At 36.3% G+C, this 19981-nt stretch overlaps 1 non-coding gene across 1 annotated transcript; it reads right to left on the bottom strand.

Annotated features, from left to right (window-relative positions):
• Positions 1–19380: 19380 nt before the first annotated feature.
• On the bottom strand, positions 19381–19540 carry LOC115931867 (U1 spliceosomal RNA). The gene has a single exon (XR_004068296.1). It is a non-coding gene; the product is annotated as a U1 spliceosomal RNA (small nuclear RNA).
• Between the last annotated feature and the right edge of the window lie 441 nt (positions 19541–19981).

Here is a 19981-nt window from a genome sequence, read left to right as displayed (position 1 = left end):
CATGATAAACTTAGCCAATGATGAAATGATCAACTGTAAGAGAAGGCTACACTCTAGAGAGACGGCTACTCTCACCTGTTTCCAGGAAAACTCAGAGAAGTCTTCATGGAAAAGATGAGTCATTAATAATAGTTTTGTTTAAATAGCTCAAAATCAAAAACAGAGCACCCCAGTTTGGGGTGGCAGTAAAGCAAAATAACAGAACTGGAAATAAATATAACAAGTAAAGGGAGAAGGCCAAGAAGTAGTCATCCTTTTAGGAAGAGTGCTGTTCGTTCTAGAATAGTGGGATGCTTGTGGCTGTAATATGTATACAGAGACCTGAACTCAGGCTGATTGTATGTGCACAGGATGTGATAGGAATTAAGAGTTCATTACAGGTTCTTCATCAGGTGATTAAGCAATGAAAGCTGAGTTTTGGAAATATTTGTCTGGGAATGGTATGCTGGCTAGACCAGAATGCAAAAGAGAATAGAGCCAGTGAGTGACTAATATAGTTGTCCTGGTATAAAATACCATCTCATTACAAAATGGATTATTGAGTTTTCTCAGTTTTCTTTCCTGAATGAAAGTAGAAATAAATAAGGGTAGGAGTAGTTATATATAGAATTATATATCTATCTTTCTGTCTATCTATCTGTCTATCTATCTATCTATCTATCTATCTATCTATCTATCTATCTATCATCTATCTATCTATTTCTGCAACTCTGTATTTGTTTAAAAACATCTGTAAACTGTAAGAGAAGAGCTGAAATAATGTGGAGTTTTTATCATTGTTTATTCAACAATGCAAAGTGTATGATAAATTTCTAATATTTATAATCGTGTAAGGAAAATCATTATTGTAATACTGGAAAGCATGATGTGCTGGTAGAAATAGCAGTGATTTAAGAATCAGAATAATGTGTTTTCTTTTGAAGCATGATATTGCTATGTGGAGAAAACTTTGTCTTTTCTTTTTGCTCAAAGTAAATCAGCACACATTTCCAGTTTGCTACTTACTGTGCTTGTAGACATTGGAATATTCAAGAAAAATCCTGTGAACATGCTGAACACTTATGGGTAGATGACTTGTATTAAAATTCCCTAACATTATTCCTGGAGTTGGAATGCTCAATTAAAACCTATAAATCATGCTGCTATAAAGACACATGCATACATATGTTTATTGCGGCATTATTCACAATAGCAAAGACTTGGAACCAACCCAAATGTCCAACAATGATAGACTGGATTAAGAAAATGTGGCACATATACACCATGGAATACTATGTAGCCATAAAAAATGATGAGTTCATGTCCTTTATAGGGCCATGGATGAAATTGGAAACCATCATTCTCAGTAAACTATCGCAAGAACAAAAAACCAAACACCGCATATTCTCACTCATAGGTGGGAATTGAACAATGAGATCACATGGACACAGGAAGGGGAATATCGCACTCTGGGGACTGTTGTGGGGTGGGGGGAGGGGGGAGGGATAGCAATGGGAGATATACCTAATGCTAGATGACGAGTTAGTGGGTGCAGCGCACCAGCATGGCACATGTATACATATGTAACTAACCTGCACAATGTGCACATGTACCCTAAAACTTAAAGTATAATAATAATAATAATAAAAAAAAACCTATCATCGAAGGCTTTGTTGAAAAGTGTCAGGATGCCATTGAATAAGGTAACACTGAGGTATGTAGCAGACTCTTCATTTGCCCATACTTTCTTTTACATTATCTTGATAACAAGCTCTGACGTATTCTTTTTTTATATATATAGTTTAATTTCTGGGATACGTGCACAGAATGTGCAGGTTTGTTACATAGGTATACACATACCATGGTGGTTTGCTGCACCCATCAACCCGTCATCTACATTAGGTATTTGTCCTAATGCTCTCCCTCTCCTTTACCCCCACCCCTTCGACAGGCCTCAGTGTGTGAGGTTCCCCTCCCTGTGTCCATGTATTTTCATTGTTCAACTCCCACTTATGAGTGAGAACATGCGCGTTTGACTTTCTACTCCTGTGTTAGTTTGTTGAGAATAATGGTTTCCAGCTTCATCCATGTCCCTGCAAAGGACATGAACTCATCATTTTTTATGGCTACATAATATTCCGTGGTGTATATATGCCACATTTTCTTTATCCAGTCATTGATGGGCATTTGGGTTGGTTCCAAGTCTTTGCTATTATGAACAGTGCTACAATAAACATACGTGTGCATGTGTCTTTATAGTAGAATGATTTATAATCCTTTGGGTATATACCCAGTAATGGGATTGCTGGGTCAAATGGTATTTCTGGTTGTAGATCCTTGAGGCATCGCCACATTGTCTTCCACAAAGTTTGAACTAATTTACACTCCCACCAACGGTGTAAAATTGTTCCTATTTCACCACATCCTCTCCAGCATCCGTGGTTTCCTGACTTTTGAATGATCACCATTCTAACTGACATGAGATGGTATCTCACCATGGTTTTGATTCACATTTCTCTAATGACCAGCGATGATGAGCTTTTTTTCATATGTTTGTTGGCTGCATAGATGTCTTCTTTTGAGAAGTGTCTGTTCATGTTCTTTGTCCACTTTTTGATGGTTTTTTAAATTGTAAATTTGTTTAAGTTCTGTGTAGATTCTGGATATTAGCCCTTTGTCAGATGGATAAATTGCAAAAAATTTCTCCCATTCTCTAGGTTACCTGTTCACACTGATGATAGTTTCTTTTGCTGTGCAGAAGCTCTTTAGTTCAATTAGATTCCATTTGTCAATTATGGCTTTTCTTACCATTGCTTTTGGTGTTTTAGTCTTGAAGTCTTTGCTCATGCCTATGTCCTGAATGATATGCCTAGGTTTTCTTCTAGGGTTTTTATGGCTTTAGGTCTTATGTTTAAACCTTTAATTCATCTTGAATTAACTTTTGTATAAGGTGTGAGGAAGTGGTCAAGTTTCAGTTTTCTGCATATAGCTAGCTAGTTTTCCCAATACCACTTATTAAAAAAGGAATCCTTTCCCCATTGCTTGTTTTTGTCAGGTTTATCAAATATCAGATGGTTGTAGATGTGTGGCTTTATTTCTGAGGCCTCTGTTATGTTCCATTGGTCTATATATCTATTTTGGTACCAGTACCATGCTGTTTTGATTGCTGTAGCCTTGTAGTATAGTTTGAAATCAAGTAGCATGATGCCTCCAGCTTTGTTCTTTTTGCTTAGAATTGTCTTGGCTATACAGGCTCTTTTTTTGGTTCCATATGAAATTTAAAGTAATTCTGTGAAGAAAGTCAATGGTAGATTGATGGGAATAGCATTGAACATATAAATTACTTTGGGCAGTATGGCCATTTTTATAATATTTATTCTTCCTATCCATGAGCATGGAATGTTTTTCCATTTGTTTGTGTCCTCTCTTATTTCCTTCAGCAGTGGTTTATTGTTCTCCTTGAGGAGGCCCTTCACATCCCTTTAAGTTGTATTCCTAGGTATTTAATTCTCTTTGTAGCAATTGTGAATGGGAGTTCACTCATGATTTGGCTCTCTGTCTATTATTGGTGTATAGGAATGCTCGTGATTTTTGCACATTGATTTTGTATCATGTGTGCACTGAGACTTTGCTGAAGTTGCTTATCAGCTTAAGGAGATTTTGGGCTGAGATGATGGCATTTTCTAAATATACAATCACGTCATCTGCAAACAGAAACAATTTGACTTCCTCTCTTCCTATTTGAATACCCTTTATTTCTTTCTCCTGCCTGATTGCCCTGGCCAGAACTTCCAATACTATGTTGAATAGGAGTGATGAGAGATGGCATCCTTGTCTTGTGCTGGTTTTCAAAGGGAATGCTTCCAGCTTTTGCACATTCTGTATAATATTGGCTGTGGGTTTGTCATAAATAGATCTTACTATTTTGAGATACATTCCATCAATACTTAGTACATTGAGAGTTTTTAGCATGAAGGGTGTTGAATTTTATCAAAGGCCTTTTCTGCCTCTATTGAGGTAATCATGTAGTTTTTGTCATTGGTTCTGTTTATGTGATGGATTACATTTACTGATTTGTATATGTTTAAACAGCCTTGCATTCCAGGGATGAAATTGACTTGATTGTGGTCGATAAGCTTTCTGATGTGCTGCTGGACTTGGTTTGCCAGTATTTTATTGAGGATTTTCTCATCAATGTTCATCAGGGATATTGGCCTTAAATTTTCTTTTTTTGTTGTGTCTCTGCCAGGTTTTGGTATCATAAAATGAGTTAGGCAAGAGTCCCTCTTTTTCTGTTGTTTGTAATAGTTTCAGAAGGAATGGTACCAGCTCCTCTTTGTACTTCTGTTAGAATTTGGCTGTGAATCTGTCTGGTCCTGGGCTTTTTTTGGTTGGTAGGCTATTAATTATTGCCTCAATTTCAGAACTTGTTATTGGTCTATTGAGGGATTTGACTTCTTCCTGATTTAGTCTTGGGAGGGTGTATGTGACCAGGAATTTATCCATTTCTTCTAGATTTTCTGGATTATTTGTATTCTGTGTTTATAGTATTGTCTGATGGTAGTTTGTATTTCTGTGAGATCAGTGGTGATATCCCCTTCATCATTTTTTATTGTGTCTATTGGATTCTTCTCTCTTTTCTTCTTTATTCATCTAGCTGGTGGTCTATCTATTTTGTTAATCTTTTCAAAAAACCAACTCCTGGATTCTTTGGTTTTTCGTGTCTCTATCTCCTTCAGCTCTGCTCTGATCTTAGTTATTTCTTGTCTTCTGATAGCCTTTGAATTTGTTTGCTCTTGTTTCTCCAGTGTTTTTAATTGTGATGTTATGGTGTCAATTTTAGGTCTTCCTAGCTTTCTCCTGTGGGCGTTTAGTGCTATAAATTTCCCTCTAAACACTGCATTAGCTGCGTTCCAGAGATTCTGGTACATTGTGTCTTTGTTCTTGTTGGTTTCAAAGAACTTATTTATTTCTACCTTAATTTCATTATTTACCCAGTAGTCATTCAGGAGGAGGTTGTTCAGTTTCCATGTAGTTGTGCAGGTTTGAGTGAGTTTCTTAATCCTGAGTTCTAATTGGATTGCACTGTGGTCTGAGAGACTGTTTTCTTTATGATTTCCATTCTTTTGGATTTGCTTAGGAGTGTTTTACTAACATTTATGTGACCAATTTTAGAATAAGTGCAATGTGATGCTGAGAAGAATGTATATTCTGTTGATTTGTGGTGGAGAGTTCTGTAGATATCTATTAAGTCTGCTTGGTCCAGAGCTGAGTTCTAGTCTTGAATATCCTTGTTAATTTTCTGTCTCATCAATCTGTCTAATATTGACAGCAGGGTGTTAAATTCTCCCACTATTAATGTGTGGGAGTCTAAGTCTTTTTGTAGGTCTCTAAGAACTTGCTTTGTGAATCTGAGTGCTCCTGTATGGGGTGCATATATATTTAGGATAGTTAGCTCTTCTTGTTGCATTGATCCCTTTACCATTATGTAATGCCATTCTTTGTCTTTTTTTATCTTTGTTGGTTTACAGTCTGTTTTATCAGAGACTAGGATTGCAACCCCTGCTTTTTTTCCATTTGCTTGGTAAATATTCCTCCATCCCTTTATTTTGAGCCTATGTGTGTCTTTGCACATGAGATAGGTCTCCTGAATACAGCACACTGATGGGTCTTGACTCTTTATCCAATTTGCCAGTCTGTGTCTTTTCTTTTCTTATCTTTTTTCTTTTTTTTTATTATTATACTTTAAGTTTTAGGGTACATGTGCACAACGTGCAGGTTAGTTACATATGTATACATGTGCCATGCTGGTGTGCTGCACCCATTAACTTGTTATTTAACATTAGGTATATCTCCCAGTGCTATCCTTCCCCCCTCCCCCCACCCCACAACAGGCCCTGGTGTGTGATGCTCCCCTTCCTGTGTCCATGTGTTCTTATCTCCTTAAGCTGATAGGCAACTTCAGCAAAGTCTCAGGATACAAAATCAATGTGCAAAAATCACAAGCATTCTTATACACCAATAACAGACAAACAGAGAGCCAAATCATGAGTGAACTCCCATTCACAATTGCTTCAAAGAGAATAAAATACCTAGAAATCCAACTTACAAGAGATGTGAAGGACCTCTTCAAGGAGAACTACAAACCACTGCTCAATGAAATAAAAGAAGATACAAACAAAATGGAAGAACATTCCATGCTCATGCGTAGGAAGAATCAATATAATGAAAATGGCCATACTGCCCAAGGTAATTTATAGATTCAATGCCATCCCCATCAAGCTACCAATGACTTTCTTCACAGAATTGGAAAAAACTACTTTAAAGTTCATATGGAACCAAAAAAGAACCCACATTGCCAAGTCAATCCTAAGCCAAAAGAACAAAGCTGGAGGCACACTACCTGAGTTCAAACTATACTACAAGGCTACAGTAACCAAAACAGCATGGTACTGGTACCAAAACAGAGATATAGACCAATGGAACAGAACAGATCCCTCAGAAATAATGCCACATATCTACAACTATCTGATCTTTGACAAACCTGACAGAAACAAGAAATGGGGAAAGGATTCCCTATTTAATAAATGGTGCTGGGAAAACTGCCTAGCCATATGTAGAAAGCTGAAACTGAATCCCTTCCTTACACCTTATACAAAAATTAATTCAAGATGGATTAAAGACTTAAACATTAGACCTAAAACCATAAAAACTCTAGAAGAAAACGTAGGCAATACCATTCAGGACATAGGCATGGGCAAGGACTTCATGTCTAAAACACCAAAAGCAATGGCAACAAAAGCCAAAATTGACAAATGGGATCTAATTAAACTAAAGAGCTTCTGCACAGTAAAAGAAACTACCATCAGAGTGAACAGGCAACCTACAGAATGGGAGAAAATTTTTGCAATCTACTCATCTGACAAAGGGCTAATATCCAGAATCTACAATGAACACAAACAAATTTACAAGAAAAAAACAAACAACCTCATCAAAAAGTGGGCAAAGGATATGAACAGACACTTCTCAAAAGAAGACATTTATGCAGCCAAAAGACACATGAAAAAATGCTCATCATCACTGGCCATCAGATAAATGCAAATCAAAACCACAATGAGATACCATCTCACACCAGTTAGAATGGCAATCATTAAAAAGTCAGGAGACAACAGGTACTGGAGAGGATGTGGAGAAATAGGAACACTTTTACACTGTTGGTGGGACTGTAAACGAGTTCAACCATTGAGGAAGTCAGTGTGGCGATTCCTCAGAGATCTAGAACTAGAAATACCATTTGACCCAGCCATCCCATTACTGGGTATATGCCCAAAGGATTACAAAACATGCTGCTATAAAGACACATGCACATGTATATTTATTGCGGCACTATTCACAATAGCAAAGACTTGGAACCAACCCAAATGTCCAACAATGATAGACTGGATTAAGAAAATGTGGCACATATACACCATGGAATACTATGCAGCCATAAAAGATGATGAGTTCATGTCCTTTTTAGGGACATGGATGAAATTGGAAATCATCATTCTCAGTAAACTATGGCAAGGACATAAAACCAAACACCGCATGTTCTCACTTATAGATGGGAATTGAACAATGAGAACACATGGACACAGGAAGGGGAACATCACACTCTGGGGATTGTTGTGGGGTGGGGGGAGGGGGGAGGGATAGCATTAGGAGATATACCTAATGTTAAATGACAAGTTAATGGGTGCAGCACACCAGCATGGCACATGTATACATATGTAACTAACCTGCACATTGTGCACATGTACCCTAAAACTTAAAGTATAATAAAAAAATAAAAATGAAAGCCAAAAAAAAAAAAGGAAACAACAGGTGCTGGAGAGGATATGGAGAAATAGGAACACTTTTACACTGTTGGTGGGACTGTAAACTAGTTTCACCGTTGTGGAAGTCATTATGGTGGTTCCTCAGGGATCTAGAACTAGAAATACCATTTGACCCAGCTATCCCATTACTGGGTATATACCCAAAGGATTATAAAACATGCTGCTATAAAGACACATGCACATGTATATTTATTGCGGCACTATTCACAATAGCAAAGACTTGGAACCAACCCAAATGTCCAACAATGATATACTGGATTAAGAAAATGTGGCACGTATACACCATGGAATACTATGCAGCCATAAAAAATGATGAGTTCATGTCCTTTGTAGGGACATGGATGAAGCTGGAAACCATCATTCTCAGCAAACTATCGCAAGGACAAAAAACCAAACACCGCATGTTCTCACTCATAGGTGGGAATTGAACAATGAGAACACATGGACACAGGAAGGGGAACATCACACACCAGGGACTGCTGTGGGGTGAGGGGAGGGGGGAGGGATAGCATTGGGAGATATACCTAATGCTAAATGATGAGTTAATGGGTGCAGCACACCAACATGGCACATGTATACATATGTAACAAACCTGCACATTGTGCACATGTACCCTAAAACTTAAAGTATAATAATAATAATAATAATAAAGGAGGGGGCCGGGTGCGGTGGCTCACGCAGGTAACCCCAGCACTTTGGGAGGCTGAGGCGGGCGGATCACGAGGTCAGGAGATAGAGACCGTCCTGGCTAACACGGTGAAACCCCGTCTCTACTAAAAAAAATGCAAAAAATTAGCTGGGCGTGATGGCTGGCGCCTGTAGTCCCAGCTACTCGGGAGGCTGAGGCAGGAGAATGGCGTGAATCCGGGAGGTGAGCTTGCAGTGAGCTGAGATTGCACCACTGTACTCCAGCCTGGGCGACAGAGCAAGACTCCATCTCAAAAAAAAAAAAAAAAAAAAAGGAAGGGAAAGGCGTAAAAGCAGAGGAGTTTCTGTGTGGAAATCATAGAGGTAGAGAAGAGGACAGTAAAAACATTTCAATATAGCCAAAACTCATGACATTTAATGGAATAGCTACAGATTCTGAGATGTTCCATATATTCTGGAGTAGAAAATGTTTTGAATTTATCATATATTGAAAACTACAGCACAAATAATCTCCCCACAGTTGAGTAAACTGTCATATCGTTCCACAAATTTCTCATAAATAAATCTACTCTTTGCCTGTAGAGGCATATTGCTTCAAGTGCTTTGCACTTTATGTTGCCTACCCTTTTACTTCTGTGTTCAGTAAAACATTTTGATTTTAGCTAGTATCTTCTAAAGTATTCTCATTTGTACATTTCTAAGCAGCAACTTGCATTCCAAATATTTCACAGTCATTTAATTTCACCACTTGACTTTAAAAGCTATTTGATCTTAGTAGGAGATTGCCAGCTCTTGAAAACATGTTTCTGTAAAGAGCAACCTATTGCTAAAATATATAACCATAACCCATTTGTCTGCAGTCATTTTTCCCACAGATAAAAGGGTCATTTTAGATAACTGCAATAATAGCTATTTAAGGTACATATTATTAACATTAGAGGTTAAGGCACTTTACCACCTCTAAATAAATGAGATGTATAGAGCATCAGAAGCAACAACACATACACACATTAGATTTTCAATACCCTAACATTTTCCACAGAAATTATTAATTTGCTTTGTAAAGTTCCTACTTTAGGGCCAGATATCCTGGATATTTGTAGTTTGAGGAGGTCAAGTGAGTATCACCAATTGTCATGATCATGAACATCAAGCAGTCTTGGAGCAAGAAATCTGTATAGGTCTCTGGACCAAAGAGGATTTTATAAGAGATATGTTTTCTGGATGTCATGACTTCTTACTCAACTTTCAGATAATTGTAGTAGAAAATATACATTGTAGAACTAACTCAGCCAGAAGGGTAGGAGATTTTTCTGCCCTCACCAGTGTGCTTTTCCTCTCAGCTGCTGTCCTGCTTCCAGCTGGGTCAAGTAAGGTTAAGAACATATTTCTGAGACATAGAGCTGCTTGATACTGAGAAATCTGTCGTGCCTGGACATCTGATTTTCCTCCCATGTGAGGATTTAGCATCAATAATACATCTGTGTTGCCACAAAAAGCAAAGCAGGTTATTTATAAATATTTAATTATTTATGCCAATTTTTTATTTGATTGGCATGGATACTTGAGTGACTAATTGAATTATTTTAAAAATGCTTATCTGATGGATAGCTTTGCTATCTCATATGATGGACGTAAACTCTACTGAACTTCAGGAAATATATTGAGGATTTCATTCTATATTTCTGAATTTAATGGAGAACACATTAAGATAACTAGATAACATATAAGTGGAAATAGAGCTTTTGAATAACCAAATATTTTATAAGAACTAAAGAAGAAGAAATGGGAGGTTTTATTTTAGTTGTCATATATAAGAAATTAAAAATACAAAATATCCGTCATACGAAAACACAAAATATCAAAATTTACATCATGGGAGATTTCTATGAAGAAGTTGGAGAATATGGTTGTAAGGAAAAACAAAACCATGTTTAAATTACTCTGTGGTTTTAAATGAGCATATTACTGTAAGGGTACTCCTTCAAGGTAGCTCTATAGCAGCCATATCTTCCTTTGTGGCCCACCCAGGGAGATGAAGAATGGAACATTTTATAATAATCTGATTTTTATGGAGTATAACATGCCAAAATTGTAATTATGAGGTTAAAAAAATAAAAACAATATCTAAGTGTCAAGCCAACAGTTTCTCTTTTAAAAGTACTGCCCAATGTCTGTGACATCAACAGAGAAAGGAGAGATGAAATAGCAGTTAAGGTAAAAAATGATCCAACACTTTATTATCTTTTCCCTCCCCAGAAGCTCCTTATTGGAAATTCGTTTTAAAGAGAATATATAAAATGAGAAAACTACAATCCTTCAGAAATATTTTCAGCACTACTCAATAAAATTTTTAAAAGTCTAGAATGCATTTGGTCATAAACAAAAATGAAATAATAAGCAAATGAGTTATGAAATTTATAGTATCAAGGAACTTACCTGAGTCACTACGTCAGTAAAGGAAGAACAAAACAAGGAAGAACAATGAAGTAAGATGACTTAAATGAAATCCTGTGAAAGGCTGGAGGAGGGAGCTGATATTTGAATAGTGCTTTCCTCAAGAACTCAAAGCATTATGGTGTACTGTACTGTAGCTTGGAAAATTTAGTTTTTGTCGTCTGTAACTGTTTTCATATTTGTATGTAGACACTTAAACACAGTACAGTTTAAGTGAGCTACGACAATACCTTAGTATTGTCAGTTTAGTATCCATTGCTTTAACTGGAATAAGTTGCTCCATGGAATCAATCCATGAGACGATCAGGAGGCAGGGTGGTAGAGATGTGGAGCAGAACAGAGAGAAGCGTGTACTCTGCAGAGTGGAACAGGGTAAAGTGAAGTACGGTGGAGCAGAGCACAGCCATTTATTGTAAACATGGGCAAAGCTACTCCTAATATTTGTGGGGCAAGTGTACAAATAGAGACACACATACATTATATCTAAATACGGAAAAGTTATATTTCTAGCTAACCAACTGTTAAAATAAAATGTGTTATATACACCCGAGTAATAACAAACTAGAAAATATCTTTATGTTTTTTGAATGACTGAGTCAGCCAAATGCCAGAGGTTACTAAATTCTATTGTTATTGCACGTGGCTGGTATTTTGTTGATGGCTGAAGAGGTCTACAGAGATATTCCGTAAGCACATATAATTAACAAATTATTATATGTGGATTCCACGAACTTATTTGTGCCTTTGTTTCTACAAAATCATGAATTGTACTATTATCAAGCTTTTCACATAATTTGTGTTCTAATGCCATCTAAAGATGTAAAGAACTAAAATAATAGCATTGAATTACATTCAGAGGTCACAAGAGTTGATTTTTATCAAGAAATATGCATTAAGTTAAATGTAAAAATAAAATAAAATTTTCTCTTGTATGTGCTTCAGAAGTAATTTTTCCTCTAATAGATTCGGTATTATCTACTAAAATTGAGGAACAGAATACAAATTATAATAGATGTATAGGAAAATTTTAAATTAGGTTATATAATACAGCTGAATGTTTATGTAAAGATTTTAATTGAATCCTAATAATTTTATAAAAATAAAACTACTCATATTCAGAACATTCAGTAGTGATCCAGATGGCCATGTAGAGAACTAGAATCATCGAAATATCCCTTACACTTTATATACAACTATTGAGAATATCATGCTTCTCCGTGAATACCTCTAAACTACGAATTGGCACACAGAAATGACATTTTGTTAGGTAATAATTTCTTGTAGTCATTCTATCCAAAAGAAGAGTTTGACAAGTTCCTTTGTCTTTTACTTAAGTGCTTCAGCTGTTCACATTCTCTTCATAATCTGAGTCGTGTCCATCTTCATGTCAGCAACCCCATGAATCTCAGTGCTGGCATTGGATGTATGGGACAGAAAAAGAGATGTGGAGAAGCATTTCTCTGAGGCCTAAGCAGTATACAGTCAAGAGAAAGCCTATATTGGCTTGAAGGTGTTGTTTTGCTAGAAACAGAGGTATCCATGTATTCTTCAATAATTTTATTTTTTGTGTGTCTTTGTGATACATGGCCAGCCAAAGCACTGGGCAAGGGCCACTTCTGTCCTGGCTAAAGAGTGTCGCTGACTACAGGATCTGGAGTCAGACTTCTAGCATTTGAATTAGGGTTTCACCATTTATTAGATGGACATATCAGACTTTCCTGATGCATCTCTGCAGATCCTTTCAGCCAGAACTTCTCCAGGGCTTTTGGCTGCCATTTCATCTAAACCACTGCTGCCACAACATGCTATGCACGGGCTTCAAATGACTTCAGAACGAGGCAAATCAACTCTACCTCGTATCATTCTCCTGCATTACACCCTGTGCCCCTTTCTTTGGTGCATCCCTGTTGACGATAAAACAAAGTGCCAGGAGATCCTAAACACAACTGTGCTTGCATGATCCAAAAATAAATATGAGAAAAACATTTGACGTATGGGACACGTGAATCTATGGGCCATTCTTCCCCTTTCCTCTCCTTCGATGGGTAGTCTTGAGATGTATTCATTACAAAGCCCGTCAAAAGATGTTCCAGAAAGATCCCCATCATTTGCACTAGACACCAAGTGCTGATCAGCTCAGTAATGCTGCCTCATATTGAATCTCTTCTTTCCAGTTCCAATTTTTTTTCCCTAACCCCTGCTTCCCTGGCTTTCCTTAATCCAACACAATTTTAACACATAAACCTTTGCCACAGACTCAGCTTTCAGAGGAACCCAGGCTAAGAAAATGCATGATCTTAGGTAAGTTAACTTCTTTGCACTTCAGCTTCCTAATATGGAAATGAGTAATAATAGAACTTATCTCTTAGGATGGCTGCACTGATCAAATGCATTTATACACGAAAAAACACCTAGAACATTTCCTGACATACAGGAAGCAGAACCTGAAGCAAAGGTTTATGTGCCAATTATTTTTACGTCGCCTTTTTCCAGCCACAACATTTCTTCAAATAGAAGCCAATGTTCTTGGTTGCATGGCTATTTCTCCTTTATCTACATATGTTGAGCACAAATCATGAGCCAGACACCATGTTGTATACCAGAGATTTAGATAAAGAACATAATCCTTCTTTTAAATACACTTATAGCCTTGTGAAAGAGGCAGAAAATAAAAACAATAGATACAGAGTAGTAATACTGACAGGGCATTCATGACACTATGGAGATAGAAAACAGTCACCTGAAATGAGAGGCTTAAAAACTCATTTGAGATGAAACTGTAGCTTAGGTAAAATTTGAAGGGCACACAGTAGTTAACTGGAATAAATAAAGTATTGAGACAATTTCAGAGAAAAAAAACAATGAATGTACAACATATGGGTGACATGGAAGGGAAGAGTACATTCAAGTATTACAAGAAACTCCTTTATATGTGGAAAGCTCAAAGTGGGGAGAAGGATAGATGCATATAAAAAGTAGTAAGGGCAAGACTTTCAGAAAAAATTAGTAAGGGATGGTAGAATGAACTGGAGGGAGCGATACAGGAGGTTGATTGAGTAGTCAGATCAAAAAAATGGCCAGAACTCAGCAAGTGGCAGAAGTGGTAGAGATGAGAGGATGGAACTGAATTGAATTTTATGAAAGAGCAATATAAACATAAACAGGTAAATAGACGATTGATAGAGATAGACATTACAAATCTATATGCATGTATGTACACATAGACATATAGCTATGTATGGTGACTTATGGACTGGTAGGTTGAGAGAGAATTATACACCATTCTCAGATCTTGGCTCAGAAAAGGTGGTGGAAGGTTGGTAGCAATAATCAACGTAAAGCACATCAGAAGAGGAGTCATTAGGAATGTAGTTTGGGTGGCATATGATGATTTCAGCTTTAAATATGTTGAATTTGAGAAGTCTGTGTGACAACAAAGAGCAAATATGCAGAGTCCCGAAGCAGAGCAGGGAAGCAGTTTCACTGTCTCTGGAGGGAGAAAGGAGAAAAGAAGAGAGTATTTGAAAAGAAGAATAGTATCAGAGGCTTTGAAGATTTGTTCTTTCGAAAATCTTATATACACTAATATATAACCAAATATAAATAATTCTAGTTGTTTAAATTCTTCGACCTTGCATATTCAGCTAAGAAAATAAGAAAAAGTTACTTTGTTTGTATTAATCTTTTCTAGTATTCCACAGGGTCAGGAAAGGGTACAACTTCAAAATGTCAATAAACAATTATCTGAATCACCCACCAAGAGCAGAAACAATAAGAGCAGTTGACAGTTTCCATATATCTGGGGCATATTAAAGATACAAGTTAATACTAGATATCACAAATGATAAATATATGACTAGTTAAAATAATCTGAGATAGAGAATGTTCCAGTAGAAAGTACATAGATTCTTTAGGAAAGGTCACTTAGGAAGTGATATTTAAGCCAAAATCTGGAAAATGATGAAGAACCAACCACACAAAGGCAAGGGAATGTTGCATACACAGAATAGTGTTATGTAGACTAGAGAACCAAAACATATCTAAGAAACACACTATTTTATGGAAATTATTCCCTCCAAAAGGAAATGCTTAGAAACCAAATGATTTCAGTAGCATGGCTTCTAGGAACTGACGCCAAGTACTCAAATATAAAATTCAGCTTCCTAATCACATTCAAGAATTGAATGCTTGGGCAAAAGACCAACCTAGAACTAAATTCCCAGACTTTGGTTAATTATGAAAATGTCAAAGTTGCACAGACTATGGTATAAAATTATACATGGACTTCATTAGACTAACTTATGGTTTCCATTAGCTACTGAAATGTCTCAATAGTATGGGAAAACACAAATGAAATATATTTTAAGACATTCATTTTCATATCCCAAAGTATATGTCATGAAGTTCACTTAGTCTGCATTAAAAACAGAGGATTATTATCCAATGAAAATAACATGCTATGACCTATATAAATTCTGACTCATACATGAGCAATATAAAAAAATTAAATAAATCTATCAAGCCACAAGTTCATGGCAGACAAATTTGGCTGTTTGAATATGTGAAGTTTCAGTACTGACATTTTCTTTGGCAGGGATGGGATCAGTTTTAAAATAAATACCAGTAAACAGCCTTCCCCATTAATTACATGTGTAACCACCAGCTGTTGGTCCAAATTAAAGTCTATTTTCTTTTAGTTTTCTACACCCCAATCCCATAATCATCAAAATAACTGGAAAAATTGAAGGAAGATAACAGTAGTAAAGCACTCGTATATATCAACATACTCCAAACAGTAGTGCAATATAACTTACATGCTTTTAACACCTACTCCACGTCTAGTTATAGTTTCAACTGGTAGCTGTTACATTAAAATGTTCATAATACAGTACCTGCACATTGTGGGTGTTTGTTAAATGGAATATTAAGATGAAAAACACACAATTGTAGCCCTTAAGGAGTTTTCTCTTCAGTAAGCTTTATTTTAAGTTTCTGGAGCCAATTCTTTTAAATGTAACAAAAGATGGTAAAGTCTCTTCCAGAATAAAATAGCTCATTAGTGATCACAGACATTTTAAGAAACAAATTCAGTAAATTTACAGATACTGGCCAGCTGGCTGAAACATTAAAAATATCAGATTAAATTATTAAGAAATCTGAAGTTTAGAGAAAAGCAGGGTGGAAAGTCATTGTAAAAATAGGAGAGGTAAACATTAATCTGTGCCTTAGTCTCTCCCAGTGAAAGATGAGCTGCAATATATATGATTATTTGTATTATAGAAATATCTTGACCTCCACACACACACAAATATCAACCCCACCTATCAAGACTGGTTTTAGATTTTTAAAATGTATTTTATTACATTTTTTGCGTAAAAATGACTTTTATGACCTGGAATAGTGTTACATCAGATATTTGTCATTCAGTCTCACAAATTCTCTATCATCTTCAGAGTACTCCTCTGTCAAGCCTTTCCCTGACAATTTCCCAGCAGCCTTTTCTCCTTTCGTCATTCACAACTACTTACATTTATGGCTTTAGCTAGCACTTGCTTAAAGCCTAATACGTATCAGACCCTGTTCTTTACATATATTGATTTACATATACATAAATCATATATTGATTCATTTTGTTTTCATTTAGATCATAAAAGGCAGATGCATTATTATTATCCTCATTTTATAGATTGGAAAACTGAGACAAAAGTAGTTTAGGTAAATGCTCCAAAAGTACCCATTACAGTGAGTGGTGAAAGAGGAGTTTGAACCCAGACAAATGGCTCCTGAGTCTATGTTGTTAATTACTACTCCACTCTAATGTTTCCTTCTGACCTTTGTATTTGTATATTGTACAGCAATATTGTCTTTACATCTTTATCTCCTCTTTTACACTGGGAGTTCATAACAAACTTCATAACCAAAAATTTTCCTTTTTTTATCTTTGTGTCTTCAGAACCAATTATGCTATCTGGTACCTTGTAGATATGCAGAAATATGTGTTGAATATATGAATTTATAATTTAGACTGGAAGGCACTTCCTTGTCAAAAGAACATACATTTTAAGGTTTCCATAGAGAAGTGAAATTTACCAATATGATAATACTACAAGACAAATTATTGCTCTTGAAATTTTCAAAATTTCTATCATATGCAGTGGTGATTTACTGATGGTCAACTTTCTATAAAAGTAATAAAATGTAGCAGAAGAAAAAAGTCCATTTCTCAGATAAGCATTTTTTTCTATTCTTTCAAAAATTTGATAATAATTTTTTGGGTTATATTTTTAATCTGGCACCAACTCTAACTTTTTTTTTAAATTATATTTTAAGTTCTGGGATACATGAACAGAATGTGCAGGTTTGTTACATAGGTATACGCGTACCATGGTGGTTTGTTGCACCCATCAACCCGTAACCTACATTAGGTATTTCTCCTAATGCTATCCCTCCCCTAGCCCCTGCAACCCCTGACAGGTCCTGCTATATGATGTTCCCCTCCCTGTGTCCATGTGTTTTTATTGTTCAACTTCCACTTATGAGTGAGAACATGCAGTGTTTGGTTTTTTGTTCCTGTGTTAGTTTGCTAAGAGTGATGGTTTCCAGCTTCATCCATGTCCTTGCAAAGGACATGAACTCATCCTTTTTTATGGCTGCATAGTATTCCGTGGTGTATATGTGCCACATTTTCTTTATCCAGTCTATCATTGATGGGCATTTGGGTTGGTTCCATGACTTTGCTATTGTGAACAGTGCTGCAATAAACATACTTGTGGATGTGTCTTTATAGTAGAATGTTTTATAATTCTTTGGGTATATACCCAGTAATGGGATTGCTGGGTCAAATGGTATTTCTGATTCTAGATCCTTGAGGAATAGCCACACTGTCTTCCACAATGGTTGAGCTAATTTAGACTCCCACCAACAGTGTAAAAGTGTTCCTATTTCTTCATATCCTCTCCAGCATGTGTTGTTTCCTGACTTTTGAATGATCGCCATTCTAACTGGCGTGAGATGGTATCTCATTACGGTTTTGATTTGCATTTCTCTAATGACCAGTGATGATGAGTTTTTTTTCATGTTTGTTGGCCACAGATTTTTAATTTTTTTCCTCCTCTTAAGTTCACCATCAGTCTTAATTCTGCTCAGGAAAAGCCACTCTATTTCCAACTACTACAAACCAGCCATTGTTCTTTTCTCAGCAGGTTACAGCTGGCATTTTGTTGCTTTCAGCTGTAATGTAGCTTTTTCATACCCAAACTAGTTGTTCTCACTCGCTTAATCATAGGCTATCTGCTTGGTTTTTCAGCATCGTTTATGTCTTATGTATAAAATCTTCAGATGAACTGTGTATCTTCTCAATTCACAATTTATTATGTGAGAATATTTAGAAAAAAGCAGCAGAAATGAGCCAGAGAGGGTAGCGTGAGTGCTGTGTCATGTGACATTAGATTCTGCTCCGCATTAAATGAGCATCAAGTGTCCACAAAACTAATCACAATGTTTCCCTTGTAGTTTTCCAGATACAGTTTCTTTCTCAACAAATAAATAATTCTGTAAGCATTTTTCCACACAAAATGTGTTTGGTGACTGCTTAGTTTTTCTCAACATTCTTTCTTTCTTTTTGGCTCTTCTGTCTCTGCTGGCTGAATCAAGGATAAATAATTCAATTAAGTGAATGTGCTCTTATCTACACTGAAGATTCTGAAGATCTCCAAGTACACAGTATTGCTTTTTAGGGTCAGTCAATGAGAGACAGGAGGCTTGAGCTGAGGCTACATCACCAAATCATAGTTAGTCAAATTTGTAATGAGGCTTTAGGGTGTACTTTGAACATTTGGTTGAGAAAAGATTTTATAGTGAGTCCATAGTTCACAAAGCCTGGATGAATTCCTAGAAAGTGGAACTATAGAATGAATTCAATGCAATGAAAATTTGTTTCCATTGATTTTTTAGTTACTAAAATAATACATGATCTTTGTAAACCGTTTAGGAAATATGAAGAAGTACAAAAGAGTAAATGAAGATAAACCATAATTCATAATTGTACTACACCCAAGTCACCACTGTTAATATGTTAATATATATTTTCAAATAATTTTATGCACATATAAATAATACATGTATAACTTTATTATTTATTTTGTTCACTTAATGTTACAAACAATTTCCTAAAGCATTAAATATTCTTCTAAAAATATTTAGGTGGCTACAAAATATTTTGTCATACAGGTTAGCTGTACACTATAATAACCAAACTCCATTTTTGTGTATATTTGGTTTATTTGGCCATCTCCAATTTTTGAACATATTTTAAAATAACCACTATGATTTTTTAAATCAAATGGCTCTAATGTCCTGCCTCCATGTCCTAGATCTCCCCGTTGATTTTTTGTTGTTCTTGTCATTTAATATTTTAGACCCGGGAAAAGTGTGAACACAGTCCCCTGCTACAACAAACTAAGCAGTCAAGCTTCCCCCTTGGGTGAAAATCATAGGGGTCAGCACATCCAGAGTGCAGTGAATAAATCTTGCCCTGGGAAAACCACCTTCGTGATCATGCTATCTCCCCTGCCAAGTCTCCCCACTGAATTCGGCAACAAGTGCAGTAGATATTTTTGTGTGGGTTTCAACTCACTGTAAGCTGACAGCATCTCTCCTAAAAAAGATTTCTTTCCCTCACTCTGTGGCCAAGAATGCCCAAGAATTGGCACTAATTAATGCATATTGTAGCAGGAGTGGAGCAGGGGTGGATAACATAGGTAACCCCTGCAGAGTAGCCCTCAGCCAATGAGATATAAGCCTTCATGGAGGAATGCATCTCTCAGTTGATCCTCCAGAGAAAAACTTAGAGGCATTCTATAGGCTTTTGAGATGTCAGGTGAAGCCAAGCCCCAATTGCCCTCTTTAGTGACCTTGACAACAGACATTATTATAGCTTTTTCTCCTTCCCTTAATCTCTCCTATCCTTCATTCCAGCAGCCTGATATCACTACACTATTACAAGTCCTTGTTTCAGGCTC

The sequence above is a fragment of the Gorilla gorilla genome, chromosome 22, assembly GCF_029281585.2.
Source record: "Gorilla gorilla gorilla isolate KB3781 chromosome 22, NHGRI_mGorGor1-v2.1_pri, whole genome shotgun sequence".
Lineage (NCBI taxonomy): Eukaryota > Metazoa > Chordata > Mammalia > Primates > Hominidae > Gorilla > Gorilla gorilla.
This window is presented reverse-complemented; position numbering and strand designations above follow the sequence as displayed.